This window comes from Marmota monax, unplaced genomic scaffold (genome assembly GCF_021218885.2).
Source record: "Marmota monax isolate L192 unplaced genomic scaffold, Marmota_monax_Labrador192_F-V1.1 WCK01_AAM20220418_F8-fsc00007, whole genome shotgun sequence".
Classification (NCBI taxonomy): Eukaryota; Metazoa; Chordata; class Mammalia; order Rodentia; family Sciuridae; genus Marmota; species Marmota monax.
Window position 1 is genome coordinate 12408855 of NW_026692781.1, and position 18388 is coordinate 12427242.

The 18388-nt window shown below is 35.6% G+C and overlaps 1 protein-coding gene across 19 annotated transcripts in view; it reads left to right on the forward strand.

Moving 5' to 3' along the window:
- Nucleotides 1–18388, forward strand: part of Osbpl6 (oxysterol binding protein like 6) — a 201431-nt gene that overhangs the window by 95007 nt on the left and 88036 nt on the right. For 17 of the 19 annotated variants that reach the window (XM_058580229.1, XM_058580224.1, XM_058580225.1 and 14 more), the window contains one exon: nt 2050–2246. The gene's annotated coding sequence lies outside the window, so the exon portion shown is untranslated. The remainder of the gene's footprint in view (nt 1–2049; nt 2247–18388) is intronic. The other 2 variants (XM_058580231.1, XM_058580230.1) reach the window with 1 other exon arrangement.

Consider the following 18388-nt stretch of genomic DNA (forward strand, 5'->3'; position numbering starts at 1 on the left):
TAGAGGGCTCTGCACTTCATCTTGGTGGTTGTCTTTTGTGTACAGTATGTCCACATGAATATTAATTGTTTCAGAACAAGCCCAAATTCCTTGACACAGCATACACAGTATGACAGTATTCACTTTTGTGCTCTTAACAGCAAAACAGACGATAATAGATTAGTTCCTTACAGAGCACATGTAAATTAAAATCTTGTAAATTTCCATTTTTTAGCTCTGATATCTACCATGTGCAGGGATCTAAGTTCTGGTCCCTGCTTAGCAACGGGTACTCATCCCATAGGGGAGATACAGTGTGTAAGCACATGAGCAGAAATGACCAAAAGTACAAGGTACAGTAAGTAAGCAGCTGCTTTCCTGGCTGAGAAAGAGTCGGGCACTGTGGTTTTGAGCTGGATTCTGAAGGATGTATTAAAAAGACTGTGGGGAAAGAAAAGAGGGAAGTGGGAAAATGCTCCTTGAACTATTGATTTACGTAGTCTGAAGACAAGGTGTACTTGAGGTGATTCTGTTAGTGCACCCTGCTTTCTCCCTTTGCCCTGCTGCTCCTTAGAGGGGAGATAACAGGAAGGAGAGGGAACCTTAATCTTACCTCCGATCCTCTATTCTCTATTCTCCATCTTCCTTTACCTTTCTACCTGCCATTTTTGGATGGTAAAGAAGTTGTAGTGAGTGGACAGGGAAATTTGACTGGGGGCAGGAGTGGGCAAGTGGAGCTACAGCACAGCACAGGGACTCCAACCATATTTCTCCTCTTCTTTTTCCAGTGTCCTTTTCCAAAGCTTGGCAGAGTCCATCATAGGAAAGACCAAGGGAAAGGTGGTTAGGGGAGTTTCTATAGCTGATCATTTTATGTTCCATCTGTCTAGGTTTGCATGAGATTAAAGAGCATAGATTGATCATGTGTGCAGAAAATAAAAAGATATAATTCTGAGCATACAAAAATAATCTTGATGGACCCTAACCTTAGTTATTCTATGTCATCATCATAATCAACAAATTTTATTTAGACCTATAAGATATGTGGAAATGTATTATAACATACTAGAATGAAACAAAAAAAACATTTAAAAGATGAAGAAGGATTTAAAAGGAAGCTTTTTTTTTTTTTTCCCCCAGGAAGATGGTACTTGAAGCCCTCAGTATAGGATGCTGGCTGAACATCCTTTGCTGTTTGATTAAATCATAGTGGTTCAGAAGAGGGGGGATAAGGGCATTTCCATGTGCATTTTTATTCCTTCTCCATAGGTAAAAATTAAAAAAAAAAAACAGAGTGAAAGAATAGACTTAGGAAAAAATCAAACTTGGGGAGTAACTTCTAAAGCTATCTTGTGAATAAATGAACATTTCAGAGAGGTTCATGGCTTGAAGGCGAAAACAGGTATCCTATTGTGGGATCAGAGAGAAACTGGTATAGATTCTACTCCAGAGTAGAATATTTACTTGTCAGGTTTATCTTTCTTTTTCCCTAAAGTGAACATATTTATTTTCCCATAACATACTGTTTCTTTGCTTTCTGAGAAATTATGTCAAGTTGACAACTGTATTCTTTTTAGTTCTTTCTGCTAGGTGATTGCTGTAGGAGTTTAGAAGCAATTTTGCTCTTAAAAGTCAAGTTAGAAACTATTAATGGGTTTTGATCAGAGCAGTAGGTTCTGTACATTTATATGTATATCTAATGATAGCACTTCATATTTACTTAAAAAAAACCATTTGATATTTACACTTAATTGGAGGGCTAATCTTGGTTCCAGAAAATATACTTTGTCCTCTCTTAGAAAACATTTGTTGTTTCCAATTGTGAGTTTTATTACTCCAAACTCTGGGTACTTTGTAAACTGATTGCTGAGTTCAGTGGTTATATCTATGTCTGTTTGATTATGTGAAACTGAGCCAAGGAAATAAAAAGTGGAGACACTTTTCAGTATGAACTTTCTATCTGAAAGATATATTGGGAGGAATTTTCTGATTGGTCATAGGCAGTCCTCCTGAGAGGCTTGTGAAATTTCTGCAGAGATACACTATATGACTGTAATCTCTCTTTTTCAGGTTCTGCCCCTTGCAGGGAAAACAGCAAAAGAAGGAAATTAAATCTCCACCCTGTAATTTACCCAGATATCAAGGCCAACAAACCGTGTCCCAAAGAGAAAAGCCGCAGACATCTGAGGATAAACCACTGCAAAGCAGCATTGACCGTGAAGCCAACTACAGCCAACCTACCGAGAAGACTGACTCCAAGGTACAAGGTGAGTTGGCAGAACTTTAAACCCAAAGTAGGGTAATATTTGGCAGTGCTTAATAATAGTAAAAAGTGAATGATATATAGCCATGTCACAGAAGCTCTGCCTTTACATCTTTTGTTTGTATGTTAGATCTTTAATGTGTTATAATTCTGGTTATGTTTAGTCATCTCAATAAAAAGTTTTTTTCTGTTAAGGATAGAAAGTAGAAAAACATGCAAAAATATTTGTTAACATTTTTCTATTTCTTATTTGCAATCTAGCATTATGTGGAAATAAGATCCTATCATTCTCTTTGTGAGTAATGAGTCTGGAGACCTAAACTCTAAAATGACTATATGCCATTTAACATTTAGACCCAGTGAGTTTTGGTCCTCATAATGTAGAATCAGGCTTCCCACTTACCCAAAACTTTCTACCTTTGTCCAGGTCAGTGATCCCCAGAATGGAAGATTGTAGAATTAGGAAGTTGGTTTGCAGTTTGCTAGTCTTTAGCATTCCCTAAGTATTTAACTACTAAATCTGTAAGCAACTCTTAAAGATTTATGGTACCTACCTGGCACATACATATAGGCTTTTGACTTTTAAGAACCCTGCCAATTCTTTTTCTCACATTACATGAGGTCATTTCCATGTACTAAAGTAATAATACTCTTAATCTAGTACTCTGGTATCTTTATTCTCTGCCATTATTTTAACATTTATCATTTTATATGAAATGTGTGAGCTTTGGAATCAGTAGCTTTCAGGGTAAGCTGAAACTTGCTAGGCTTGCTTAGAAAAAAAGGAAGACTTTTCCCAAAATAAGATGGTACATTGGTCTTAGTTAGGAGTTCTGATGGGCATAATGATGTAGTCCAAAATGGTTTTTTTTCAGATGTTGAGGTTGTCATTCTCTGAGTCTGAAATTTCATGACCAAGGGTTTTGTTGCCTACTCTATTTTGGTCCCAGGGAGGGGAAACTGATTCATTAAATTAACTTCTTTTTAAATGACACCTGTAGGACTTAGAATTCATTTTCCAGCCCCTCACTTTTGGACACCAGAATGATTCAGTGAGAAATCTGCTCTGCATTTAACATGGGCAGGACTTTTGTCATTGAGAAATATTGCCACCAGAATTGGGCCTTCATGCACAGTAGGTTGTAGTTAATCACAAGACTTCTTTCCCTATCTTTTATTACTATATCTTGTTGTGAAGGTAAATTCATTCAGTCATATTTCTGTTAATTTGATATTGAACCAAAACTTTTATATGGTTAGAAAGTACTTTAACCATGGAAGCATTTCAGATCATAAGGTCTTTGTGGGCATAGCACTTTTCTGTCTGGATTAGCCAAAACTCAAAGGAAACTGATAACACTCCTGAAATAGTAGTTCATTTTTTAACAAAATTATTTTAATAAAATATAAGGTTTACAGAAGATTCCCATTAGTAGTTTCCTGTTTCTTAAACAGATTTTAGGTCTCAGGTGAAGCAAACAAAGAAGATTGTCTGGGTTGGAATTTTCTTTGGAGCAGCTTAGTGCACTGCCGCCAGCATTATTTTGCTTTATCTCCTAAAATATCTTAGATCAGTAGTGTCTCTTAACACTTGACCACATGTAAAGATGAAGTGTGCATGAGTCCTTTTGACTATAAAGTCTAGGCTCATGGAAATAAAGTTCTTGGAAATTTGCTTCCACACATTTGCTTAATAGTGACTTGGCTAGTTAAGAAAGAAATTAGTCTTTTTTTTTTTCTTTTTAGAAGGCAAATTCAGGTGATTGACATCTCACATTTTTAATGAAGTTTATTTGTTGTTATTGTTCTTTTGTCACAGGAATTAGGGTTTATATGCATGTATACTCAGATGCTTTCAGAAAAGCTGGGCACATTAGTGAGGGTGATGTAGAAGGGCTTAGGCAGCCAGGGTATGATGGTGAGTGAGTAGGTCGAGGGCAGGGCCAGGACCATGGAAAGGGTCTTTTGATGAGGTCAACTTCCTGGTTGATGAAAGTGCTCATGGACATAAGCAGGGGACCCAGTCAGACAGATACTTTCATACTCATGCTCCTAAATGACTGACCCAATAGAAAACTAAAACTGATGCATGGGCAGAGGGAGCACCAATCAATAATAGTGAGGAGTGTGTGGACAGGAGAGAAGATAAGAAAAGGAGGAAATTCCAGAGACCTTAAAAAGGACAGACCAAAATTCCCCCACCAGGTTCTCAGCTCTAGGGCCCCTTCTCTTCAGAGAAGTCTATCTCTATTATCTCTGTCACTTTTGCAATAAACCTGCTTTTTGCTTGTTATCTTGTCCTGCTCTTCAATTCTTTACTTAATGGAGACAATGAACCCAGTATTCCTAGATGCTAATAGTGGAACATGCCTGTAATCCAGTGACTGGGGAGACTGAGGCAGGAGTGTCGAGAGTTCAGGCCAGCCTCAGAAACTTAGCAAGACCCTGTCTCAAAATAAAACATAAAAAGGGCTGGGGATGTAACCCAGTGGTAGAGCACACCTGGGTTCAATACCCCGTACCACCAAAAAAGAAAAATATGTGATTTCAGAAAGTCCTTTTATTTCCAATTCTAGAGTTCTTGTTATCAATTCCACATTATATTTCATTTAATTTCCTAAGCAAATGATAACCAGGACTAAAAAAAATGGGAAAAAATGTAGGCAGGGCTTAGGATCCATTATTACGCATAAAATGGGTTAAATGTAGGTTTTAAAAAAAGGTACACTCAGTAAATCAACAAACAGTAAGCAAATATGACAGGGCTAGGCAAAAAATTGGAGAAGGGGAAAGAATACCAAACCCAGGTAAGAAACTCATGATGAGACTAGGGCAAAAGGAGTCAGTGTGGATAATGAATGATTAGGGCAGGAAGATGGGAGCTAGTTCAAAAGGAAATGGAATACTAATATCTCCAGAACACTTCCCTCTCCTCCTCACCTGTTGCCAAGATCACCTACCTGCCTCCAGGGATTTTTTTCCTCCCAAAAAAGAGCAGTTAATGAGTACCCCCTTTCTGCCTTTCTAGGCAGATATGGAAAATAGGGAGAGGTATCTTCTGGATGACTCTCTTCCTGTCCTTTTGGTCACATAGGCAAGATAAGAGGAGGAGGTGACATGATAAGAAAGGAAACCTAAAATCTATAAAAAGGGCAGGACACCCCGACTCCTTGGGGCACCAGCTCTGGGCCCCCTCCTCCCTGGAGGAGTCCCCCCCCACACACAAATTCTGTCCTTTAAAACTTTTTGCTCTTGCCTCAGGCATTTCTTGGGTGTTCAATCTTCAGTAGGGGGAGTAGGGCAGAACCTGATCTTAAAGGTCAGTTTCAGTGAGAACTTAGGTAGTAGAAATGGAGGTGCTAACAGCATTTTACTGTCCTCTGTCTTCCTATCTTTGGTTTTCCCTCTGGTAGAATGGGGCCTCTTCTGCTCAACAGATGCCTCATTCTGAAGAGATAAGGGCACAAAAGGGGAAGGTAGCAGGCCATGTAGCAAGCTCTTGGGTACAAGGAAGAGGATTGAGGAGATCTTAGTATCTCCCTGTAGCCCAGCTGAAAAGAGTCAGAACAAAGGACAGGCAAGAGTGTTTGTGCACCGTGAAGGCTGTAGGCCAGCTCTATCTTCATCCTCTATCCCGTAGGTAAAATTTTAGAAAAATTAGTTGCCCAGACATCTGAGAGATTTAGACCAGCTTTGTAAAGTAAACTGAACATTAAATACACATCCAGTAAAAGTGGAACTGTAGAAGTGATTAAGTAGAAAACAAAAAAGGAGCTGGGATTCTGGCTCAGAGGGAGAGTATTCGCCTTGCATTCGTGAGGCACTGGGTTTGATCCTCAGCACCACATAAAAATAAAAAAAATAAAGATATTGTGTTCACCTATAACTAAAAAAATAAATATTTTGAAAAAAAAGGAGTACACTGTTAATGTCAAAGAGTTCATATTGTAAATAGTAAGAAGAAGGAAATTTTGATTTGTTTCTTAGAGGAGGTTTTGGATTTCTTTGTTTCTATTTCAAAAAGTACATTTTACTTGGAAAATTTTGATCTTATGCAAAAATTAAGAGACCCCCTTATATACACACAAGGTTGCTATGTTCCCCAGCTGGGTACAGTAGCACATGCCTGAAATCCCAATGACTCTGAAGTCTGAGGTAGGAGGATCACAAGTTCCAGGCCAGCCTCAGCAATCTAGCAAGACCCTAAATTACTTAGTGAGACCCTGTTTCAAAATAAAAAGAATTAGAAGGGATGGGGATGTAGCTCAGTGGTAAAGCACCCCCAGGTTCAATACCCAGTGCCTCCCCCACATAAAAGATTAATCTATCCCCTTCCCCTTTAATTCTGGTTACTAAAAGGAGGCATCACGACATGCCTACTCCTACATTCTTTAGTATACATCTCTTTAATATACACATTCTACAAAACTGTGTCATGTTATACCTAAAAATAGGAATGACAGTTCCTTTTAATATCATCTACTACTCATTCCATGATCCTGGATTTTCTCAAGATTGCCTTTCTGTGGTTGGTTTATTTGATTAAGATGTAAAAAAGTACATGCATTAGCTTTGTTTATTGAATCATGTAAGTCTCTTATTTAAAATATCCCCCCCTCTTTTGAAGCCACTCATTTGCTGAAGAAACTAAACTACTTGGGTGATGGAATGTTCCCTGGTAGACTGTTTCCTGTGCTGGATTGGCTGATTGTTGTTATCCAACAATCATCCAAATTTACTAGGACTTGGAAGTTAGATCTTGAGGCTTGATTAGATTCAACTATAACTTTTTGGACAAGAGTTCTACTTCCTTTGGGCTGTGTACTGCACGCAGAGTCACCTCAGGAGGTACATATGGTCTGCCTGCCCCGCTGTTCATGATGCTGTGGTTAAACAGCAGCTTCAGGGAGTAATAGCCTGATCTCCCTAGTGTGAAGTTAACCAATCAGTTTTTTTTCACCTAATGATTTTGTACATTGATAATTAATAAATGTTACCTGAATACATTATTTCATTAGGCATTAGAAAAATGGTGATTTTCCCCTCATTTTAGCATTTCTTCTATGATTATTAGCTGGGATTTTTTTTTTTATAAAGAGCTTCTTTACCAGTTAGTATTTAGTGACCCTGAAATATAGTTCACACCGGAAAGTCAGAGTAAGATTTCCCTTACAATTGACAATTTCAGAATTGGTACACCAATTTCTTCTGTTTGTTGATATGCAGATAAAGTCTTTGTTCTTTGGGAATCCCTTCAGTTGACTTCTGTGTATACATTTAGAAAAGGGCACCTATCTGAATCACAGTGAACTTTGACATACTGAGCTCACTTGTATAACCTGTACCAGAACACAATATAGAACGTTCCAGAAGTACTGTTGTTCTGTTAGTTTCTTTGACTCTGCTTTTTGAAACAATAGGTTGTCTCAAGCTGCTCTTAGTATTTCATACTCACATTTCCAAGGAGTCCTTTTAGTAGGAAATGAAATTTAGAAACTACTGCTGGGCATTAGGGGTGCTTATTCCCATGGGTTGTCAGTGTTTCCAGGTCTTTTCAGGGAATGGAATAAGAAATATGTATATTTAAAAAGAAATATTCATATGACTTCATATGAATTTTTTCATTAACTTAATGGAGTTTTAAAATTGATTTTATATTGTGTCTCTATTCTCTCACACTGAAAATCTTGTTTCACAATAACATTGTAAAATGAAATCATTTACTTTATCCTTTAAGTACATGAAAGAGTTGCAGAATAATCTTAGCCTTCCAACTACTAATTATTTTATATTTTTATGTGGAAAAAGAGAGTTAACTACAAGAGTTTTTATCTTTTATTATTATCTCTTTTTTTTTTTTGGTCTTTTAAAACTTGTACATGAAATCAGAAGATGAATTTTTCAGTCATCTTCATTTTTAATGTTAATGTTGATATATTTCTTGGCCGTGAGATCCAATCTAATAAATCTTAACTCTTCAGTTCATCAGGTAATTTGAGTTATTTGCAATCATTACATCATAAGCAGAAGCTTTTCCATGAGTGACAGTGGGATTATTGTACTCTGAATGGTGGATCTGTTTGTGCCTCATTGAATGCATTTATTAGTGTCCATCCCTCATCACACTGTAGATCCAGAAAGAAAAGAAAGATTCATGATATAAAAGAAGCAGAGAGCCTGAAATATCCTAGGATAATTCTCTTAGTTCTTTTCATTTGATAAATAGATATTTTACAGTGCTTATTCTGGAATGATTTTCTGTCCTTTTGGTTGATCAAGTAATCAAGTGTCTTGATTTCTGGTCACAATTTATATTCTTTTTTTTTTTTTTACATTTGAATCAAATGGGGTATAATTTCTCATTTTTCTGATTATACAGGTTGCAGAATCACATTGGCCATACAGTCACCTATATACATACAGCAATAATAATGTCTATTTTATTCTGCTGCCCTTCCTATCCCCCCTTCCTCTCCCCTCCCCTCCCATCATATCTCTCTACACAATCTAATGTGACACACTTCTTTTTTTTTTCTCCTCACAACATCATACATGTATTCTGTATAACGATGAGGGTCTCCTTCCATCTTCCGTGCAATTCCCCTTCTCCCTCCTTTTCCCTCCCACCTCTCTTCCCTATTTAGTGATAATCTTCTTCTCATGCTCTTCCTCCCTATCCCATTTTGAGTCACCCCCACTTATATCAGAGAAGACATTTGGCATTTGTTTTTTTAGGGATTGGCTAACTTCACTTAGCATAATCTGCTCTAATGCCATCCATTTCCTTCTTTGTGGGAGAATATAAGTGTTCACAGAAATATACAAGCAGTCTCTCCTTCCCTCCCTCCCTTCCTTCCTGCCATACATTTATCCATCCATCATCCTTGCATCCATTAATCCATCTATCCATTCTTCCTTCCTTTTTCCTACAACCAGATAATTCCTTGAACCTGAATCAGACATAGGCTGAGGAAGAAGGAAGGAGTGCTACACCATTTTCCCGTATCCTTTCTTCTTTTCTTTTCTTTTTTTTTTTTTGGTACTGGGGATTGAATCCAGAGGTGCTTTACCACTGAGCTACATCCCCAGCCCTTTTTATGTTTTGAGACAGAGTCTTTTCTAAGTATCTGAGACTGTTCTAGAACTTGGAATTCTCCTGCCTCAAGCTTCCAAGTCACTAGGATTTCAGATGTGCATCACCGTAACTCACTTCTCCTAAAGACTTTTAAACTTTTAACCTGTCTTCTCATAGTGTCTTGGTCTCAAGCCACCATTAGGTTAGAGTTTAGTATTTGTGAAGTTTTTTTTTCCTTTTCCAAATATGTTTTTAAGTACAGAAGAACAATTCATATTTTAATTAATTTAATTTTGAGGATGAACAAAATTTTTACTTCACTGAGTTTGTACATCAAATGAATCATGATAGGAAGTTCTGTTGCAGTGAAATAGCAGCACAGAACTTCTTTGAAAGGTTTAGCTTTCCATGTAGCAGTTCTAAATATGGTTCCTATAAGAAGTGACTATAAAGATGGTGGACTAACATACAATTCCCCTAAAATTTACCTGTGTGTGACTGGTGGTAGACAAAGGTTTGAAATTTCAAAATTAGAATTCATCTAAGTGTATGTGTCCTTTATTATATGTCTTAAATCATCCTGTTATACCTAAAGTGTTCACTTTTTTATGTCATTCCTTCATTTTTACAACAGAGGCTATCAAGCATATACTCAGTTTCACTAGGCACACTTCCAGGCTTTGGGGTTACAACACCAAGAGCAAGAAACGTGACAGTGAGGTCTCAAGGGTAAACAGTAAGCCGTTTTGCAAATCATGTAACTATAGGGGTGACAAGTGTTGCAAGGGAAATGAAAAGAATACTGTATTAGAAAGTGATGGGACATTGTGTCTATTCTGAAGTGACACTTGAGTTTGGAACTAAAGGGTGATTTGCTGTCTAAATCTTCATGTTTAGAATACTAAATTTGAAAGTACTATAGAGTACACTTAGACAATAACCACAGATTTTGCCCTTGAATTTTATTTTATTTCCAAATGACTTTCTTTTTTCAACTGGCACTATAAGTAAACTTTGAGATTCAAATCTCTTGTTTTGTCAGCTTCTGAAAACCTGGCGAAAGCTGGAGAACATCCTGGGCGGTGGGTATGTGGGAATTCTCTGTAGTATCTTTGACATTTTCTTGCATATTTAAAGTTATTCCAAAATGAAACATTTGAAAGGAAAATTCTGGTGAAAAAAAGCCAAAAGGCATACTATATCAAGAATAGTATTATTTAGATTTGCGAAGATGAAGGAGTCACTGATCCCCAGAAAAGGTTGCTGGAGGGTGGTGGATTCTGAGAACCTATTATGTGAACACACCCATTCTACCCTTTTGTCCCTTGGCTTGATTTTGGACTAGACAAATTCTACCTTTTTGAAATGCTTCCCTTTAACTACTTAAATTTCAACCATCTAATGAAACTTACAAATAGAGTTAGTTTGTCTTTTTCCCTTTTTGGAAAATACCCAGCTATTTTTTGACAAAGGCACAAAAGCAATTCCATGACAGAAGGGGATAGTGTTTTCAACATGGTGCTGGAGAAATTGATCAGCCATAAGCAAAACAATGAGCTTCAACCTAAACTTTCTAAAAAATAAACTAAAAACAGGTTACAGATTTAAATGTAAAATTATAAAACTTTTAAGAAAATATCTTATGGATCTAGGACTAGTCAAAAGTTCTTAGATTTTCTCCTCCTCCTCCTCCTCTTCCTCCTCCTCTTCCTCTTTCTCCTTCTTTATCCTTTTGAGTAGAGGAGTCTTCAGAAAAACAAAGATTGTCAGCAATCACTATGTGTACGTACTGACTGCATGTCCTGGGTATTTTGATTCAGTTTATATTTCAACTATTTTCTTCTCACTTGGTTTCCCGTACTCAGAATAAATATGCTACTTTATTCCATGAATATGGTTGCCATATAATTTTGGGTTCTGCCAACTTTGAACCTATTGGAGAAGGGAGATAAATATGTTTTTAGGACTTAAAAATTTTAAACAGAAGTTTTCTCCAGATTTGGTTTCAAATGCAGAAGGAAAGCAAGTGGCACAATCTTCATCATTATCAAATGATATATGATTGTCAGATTTCTCAAAACTAGTCCAATATTGATTGGAAAAAGAAATTTTCTGAAAGGAAAAATTAAAATACTCTCAAATGTTTTTAAAATATTCATGAAATAATTATAATGCCAAGAACAAATGGTCACATTTAATGTTTACAACAGATATACTCTGGAATTTAGGGTGGGATTTTGAGAAATAAATATGAGAAGAAAATAGATTTTCAAATTCTGTTATTCTGGTGTTGGCCATAACTTCAAAAAAGAAAATATTTTCAGAATTTTTTTTTCATTGATACAATTATATATTTTGATTGCTTTGAAATTTATACACATTATGGAATAGCTTAATATATAATGTTTTGGGTTTTTTTGTTTTTTTTTTTTTTGGTCAGAATACTGAAAATCTACTCTCTCAGTAATTTTCAAGTTTTTTTTTTCTTTTTTTCATGAATTTTCCTAAAACTCCTGGACTACTTGGGATTTTACCTGTCAGGTGGAATTTAGCAAATCTTTTTCTCATGGGGATTTTAATAAAATTCGCATCATAAATGAACACTTGTTATGATCAAGACAAGTTTCTTAATTTTGTCTTAGTATTTTTGATATGTATGTTTTCAAGAATAAATTTTGTTCTTTCACTTATTAAGGGAGGGAGAGAAATCCAAAGTAGGAAAGAACAGTTAAATTCAGAATCTACTGTATAAAATGACTTGTCAATTGTGGTGTAGATTAATAGGCCTACCTGCCCTGGGAAGCTGTTTGGTAATCTGTAGTCTTTGAAAGCCCTGCCTAGCATCCAAGAATGTATCCTCATGTTTTATAGTCTAGTCCAAGGCTCAGCAAACTATAGCCCACAGGCCAGACCTGGCTGCTGCCTACGTTGTGACTAAAGTTTTATTGCAACATGGCCATGGTTATTTGTTTGTGTGTTACCTAGGACTGGTTTGGTTTTTTTTTTCCCCCACAACAACAACTGTGTTGAGTAACTGCAACAGAGGGTTGTATGGTTCACAAGGCCTAAAATATTTTTTGTCTGGTCCTTTGCATAAAAAATTTCAAGGCCCTGATCCCTTCGCCTCCCTCCCTCCCCCATCTCATCAAACACAGTGACTAGGTTATATCTTGCTTTCTGAATCTGAGAAGTAAGAGATTTTGCAGTTGCAGGGATTAGTGGACCATCGAATTCCTATTGATTCACAATAGAAATTTTTGTTTGATTTTCTTCTTTATTCATAAGTGGAGGCACTATGTTTGTAGTAAAAAAAAAAAGTGTTTTCCATAAGCTTTCTATAGTTTTAAGACGTGCTTTTGTAGCATAAAATAGGAATATATAAATGTTAAATGCTAAATGCTTTAATTATTAGTTAAAATTCTTCTTCCAATACTTAGCTAATTACTGAGGAAAAAATTTTAGCAATTCCTTTATTGTGGAAGCTTCAGGTCTGTGACTTAGAGTGACCTCCATCTAATGTTATAGTCAAGAGGAGGCCAGGTTGGCAGTGCTGTATAGCTGCTGACTGTGTTGTTAAAACACACTTGCTCAGAGTTTTTGATTCACAACTGTGGATGAGCTTAAGAACTTGCATTTCCAGTAAGTTTACAAGTGATATGTTTGTCCCTAGATCACCTCTAAGAGTCTCCATAGCAGGCATATAGGCACTGGCATTACCCAAGCTTGGAGTTTGGTGAAAAGCACCTCTTTTTCATTCCAGTTCAATCTCAGGAGACATTTTAAGTCATCTTTGAATTCCCTCAACTTCCACCTCTCATTATTGTGAGAAGACATCCCTCATGGCCCAGATGTCCTCCTACCACTTTAGTATCTGCTTTCTAGTCCCCTAATTCAGTTGCTATTATCTCCTACTCTTTCTGCCCTTGTAAGTACTTTCTTTTAAAAAACAAAAACAAAGTCCGTTACTATTGTTTTCAGTGTACTTCTGTGGAGTTTAGAGTAAAACAGGTTTGATATTTAGCCCATAAGCTTTACCCAGTATTTTGAACTGCTTCTTCATTCCCACAAAATGCCACAAGCTAAGTTGAGCACAGAGATGTCTTTTCCATTTTGTATCTTTCCCGATATACAAGATCACATGCTCCACTAAAAAAATGAAGGCTGAGGCTGTTTGAAGTTCACTTTTTTTATTAAGTGTACCTTAACATAAGACTGATGCTCTATCTGGGCCTTAAATATAGTTGGTCAAACTTTTAGGACCCCCATTCTTTTACTTTCTATCAATATCTCAAGTGTTTTTTTACAATAAAATAATTTTAATTAGTGTGACATTTGATCATTCTCTTATTTTATATTGATATGTAGGTCTTTTAAATAAGGATGTACCACAAAACTCCATTTTTTAACAATATAAACCTGTATGTTAGTTTCTGGCTTTTGTTGATTTTTAAAAAATTACACATCTCCCCTCTCAATAATCAGTATGCTTTTGAAAAATTAGCATATCTTTTACCACAGGGGTTTTGAATAAAATAGTAACATGTATCAAACTTAGAACTCTCAGGACTTTTGTGCCTTGAATGTGCTTATCCAGGAAGCCAATGCTCAAGGATATGTAGGATGTCTTTGAGGCTGTGTCCCCTCACAGAGCTACATGGAGAACAGGCTTAGAAGAGGATGCATAATGGTAGTAAACACTTTGCACACATTATTTCATTTACTTCTCAAAACTCCCCAAAGTAGACTTATTATCCCTGTTTGATAGATGAAGAAACTGAAGCACAGAGGGATTAAGTAAATGGCGTGTGGTTTCATAGCTAGGAAATGGAACAGTTAGGATTGGTTTCAAACCCAGACAATCCGTAAGAGTTTTTTTTTTTTCAGTGTAAAGATAAAAACAAACAAATCACCACAAAATATATGCCATGGTGTTGGATAATTGACTCTCAAAACGAAGGAAAAAAAAAAGCTGGGACTGGGGTTGTAGCTCAATGGTAGAGCACTTGCCTAGCATATATGAGGCACCACACAAAAATAAATAAATAAAATAAAGTTATTTTTAAAAAGCCCCGATTTGAAGAATTGGCATTGGGTGCATACTTCCAAGGGCAATTTTAAGCTTCCAAGGGAACAGCTCTAAAACCGGATATGGGGAAAGATTTCCACAGTGGGCTCCTAAACTTAGATGTATGCCAACTCAATTAAATGAGTTCTCGAGGATAAAGACCTAGGGCCTGGCAGTAGATCCATGGCTGTTCTTTTTCCCCTACAACAATGAATGAACAGTGATTGAAACCAATACTCATGCTTGTTGCCCAACATAAGCAGTATTGTGCATACCCCGATATGTACGTAACAGTCTATATAACCTTGCTGTTGTAGAGGGACGATAATTTTTCAAAATTCTGACCATGAAATATCTGTAATTAGATTAGATGATGGTTAGTAAATCAGGTAGGTGGCAGGTGCCATAATTCTGTGTGGCCAGGCTACTGTATCAGCTGTGCTTTGAGGCATTAATGATGTTACCTCTCTTTCCTACTCCTAATGCACACCTTGGCACCAGGGAGAACAGAGCCTAATAATTCCTCAGGCCCCCAGAGTACCATTAGCTGCCTGGCAGGTCTTTTTTGGGACATCCAAGAGGTTTTCTCTGGGGAATGTTGAACTTCGTACAGTCTTTCTCTCCAGCTGACTGCTGAAAAAATAGGAAACTCCAATGTGAGAACAATTTGTATTATTTTGGTTATCTTTGGGAAAATATAGTAAAATTAGAGAACTGAATATCCAATAGACATTCTATGACCTCATTCAGCTATAAATGGATGTTGTGGAGGATTGAAGTCTTTGCTGGAACTGTAAATTCAACAAACATTCTGAGTGGTTCCTGTGACACGGGACATCTGACTACAATGGAAAGTCATGTAGTCCACACCCTCAAGGATCTTGCAGAGTCAAGTCAGATGAACACAGTGCACTACACAGTGCCTATTTAAGTATAGTGCCCATTTAAGTATATAAGGCTATGTAAGTATGGAGCTAATGCAGGTTGAGGTGACAGTTCTAATAGGTTAAGTGAAGAGTTCATAAAGAAGACAAAACATGATCATGAAAAAGTAGAAAATTGATGCCTACACATTATAAAAGACATTATAGCTGATAATCCAGGAACACTTTTTATTATGGTATATATATAATGTATAATATATAACCATTATAAATTATTAATATAAAATATATAATTATATAATCAATATACTATATCAATATTAATTTACAATATAATAAATTAATATAAATATGTAAATATATGATATGATATAATATAAATATATTACTTATTTATATTATATGTAAATATTTATATTGTTTTATATAAATATATTATATATTTATATTTTTTATGTAAATGTTCATATTTTATGTAAATATTATATTATATATGATATATAACAATATAAATACATAATATTTTATATTTTATATTATATAATACATACAACATTTACATATTTATATTAAGATGATTAATAATAATATAATTATATGAGTAATATATTAATATATATTTTAAAATTACCATTATAAATATTTTTAAGTTTATAATTCTGTGGCATTAAGTGCAATCACATAGTTCATCACCACCATGCATTTCTAGAATTTCTTCATCTTCTAAAAAAGAACTCTCTATCCATGAAGTACTAACTCTATTTCACTCTCCTCACAGACTCCGGTACCTACCATTCTTCTTTCTCTGTAGATTTGATTACTTTGGGTACCTCATTTAATAGAATCATATGGTATTTATCCTTGTGTCTGTTTTTATTTCACTTGGATATCTTCAAGGTGAATCCATATTATCACATGAGTCACAATTTCCTCTTTTTAAAGCTGAATATGTTTCATTACATGAATGTACCATATTTTCTTTATTCATTCATCTGGTGATGGACTCTTGAATTGTTACACAGTTTGGTTAATGTCTACAATGCTGCTATATCTGTTGTAGAGTCTGCCTCTAGTCTTTTGCATATATACGTAGGAGTGAAATTGCTTGATCACATGATAATTCTATTTTTAATATTTTGAGAAACTGCCATATTATTTTTCCTCCATAATAGCTATACCATTTTTTGTTCCTGTACAAGGGTTAGTTCAGGAACATTTTTACTTTATCCAGGTCATCAGCATAGCTCAGCTCCATGCAGAAATGGTTATTTTGACAGGAATTCCTCCAAAGAACAGGACATGTGCTATTAAAAGACATTGATGCATTAGAAAGAATTTGAGTGCACTTGACATGAATTTATGAATTGTTAAGTTGCAAAATAGAGGTGAAATCTTTTATTTCCTGTTGTTTTCAGAAAGTATTTTTCCTCTGCTGATGATCAGTGTATGTTAGCAGTCCTTGGAAACCGTATTTCCCAATGTTATTTTTCTTGTTAAAAATATGATTTATGACATTACCCAGTTTCCTTTTGAAATATCTCAGCAAAGGTCAGAAATCAATTGATGAATGAAAAAGTGGCTGACAGATCTTGGGAAATTAGTACTGGTTGAGCCTTTTCTGGTGATAGTATCAGAATAGCCATGTCAAGTTTGCCCATGGCACATGCTCCATCAAGATCAGGTGTCCAGGAAAAAAAAGAAAAAAAGATCTGGTGTCCTGTGATCTCATTATATTAAATACATTATACAGCTTTTGGGCCCAGGGATTTTTTTTTTAACTGTACTGATAACAATCCTTTTAGAAATAGAAAGTCCCATGACTGTCTTTTTTTAGCTGTTTGATAATCTGATGAGAGCTATTAAATATCTCCCTAGGAAAAATAAAATATGTATCCACCACTTTTCATATTATTTCTGGGGTTTGAGAAATATGTTATCATGAACCCCACATGAGGACTTCTATAAATTTTTATTCTATGCCATCAGGAAGGTACCATACTATAGAAAATTTGATTTATTTCTTAGTTTATTATTTCATTTATTGGTAAATCAAGGATAAAGAGTGATGAAAGAATTTGCTGCATGGTTCTGATATCAAGAAGATTAGGAAACCAAACAGAGGATTCTACATAATACATGTGCTAAGCTCTACTTTCCTCATCTCTACCTAGTGGATAAATGGATTATCCTATGAATAGATAGAAACTGCTTGCTGAGTGATAAGAGCCTATTGTTTATATTGTTGCTTTTTCTTTGTGAAATAGAACTACTATAAGGAGGTGGTGTTCTCATTTTAAAACTCTGACCTCAAGAAAAATTTTGGATGTTATTTTTTATTCATTGATATATTTCTGAAAGGCCATTTGTATTTTGTTAATTATAATACTAGCAGATGTCCAGAGAAGGATTGCCTGGGGAAATAGAGTAAGAGGTAGTTCAGTTGTTCAGGATGAGGAGGCATTTCTTGTTCTCTTTATGAGAAGAATTTCTTAAAGCCCAAGTTCAGAGAACAATTTAGTGTATAATGTACAAGAATCAACAACAAAACAAAAACAAAACAAAACAACAACAAAAAACCATAAAACAAGGGGAGAGAACTGGGCCATATTCCTAGAATATAAATTTCATACCAAGTACAAAATTAAAACTAAATTGAAAAGAATATATAATTATTAAATTTAGGGGCATGTGTTCAATTACAGAGTAGTAGATCAGTCAAAATCACAGTTTTCAAATAATATCACATTATAATTTCAGAGAAACTTGTGTGTTATTTGAAAATGTCCAATTTAAGCTAATTTTCAGAGACCTCAATATGAAGAGTTAAAAATAAATAAATAGAAAAGTGAATTCTTAAATCATTGAAGACATTTAAATGGGTTCAAAAACTGGAGGCAAATCCCAAAAGCTCAGGAAGCTGAGGCAGGAGGATCACAAGTTCAAAGCCAGCCTCAGCAAAAACAAGGCACTAAGCAGCTCAGTGAGATCCTGTCTCTAAATAAAATACAAAATAGGGCTGGGCATGTTGCTAAGTGGTTGAGTGCCCCTGAGTTCAATCCCTGCTACCTCCCCACAAAAAAAGAAAGGCAATGTGAACAAAGGGAAGAGAAAAACTTTTTTAT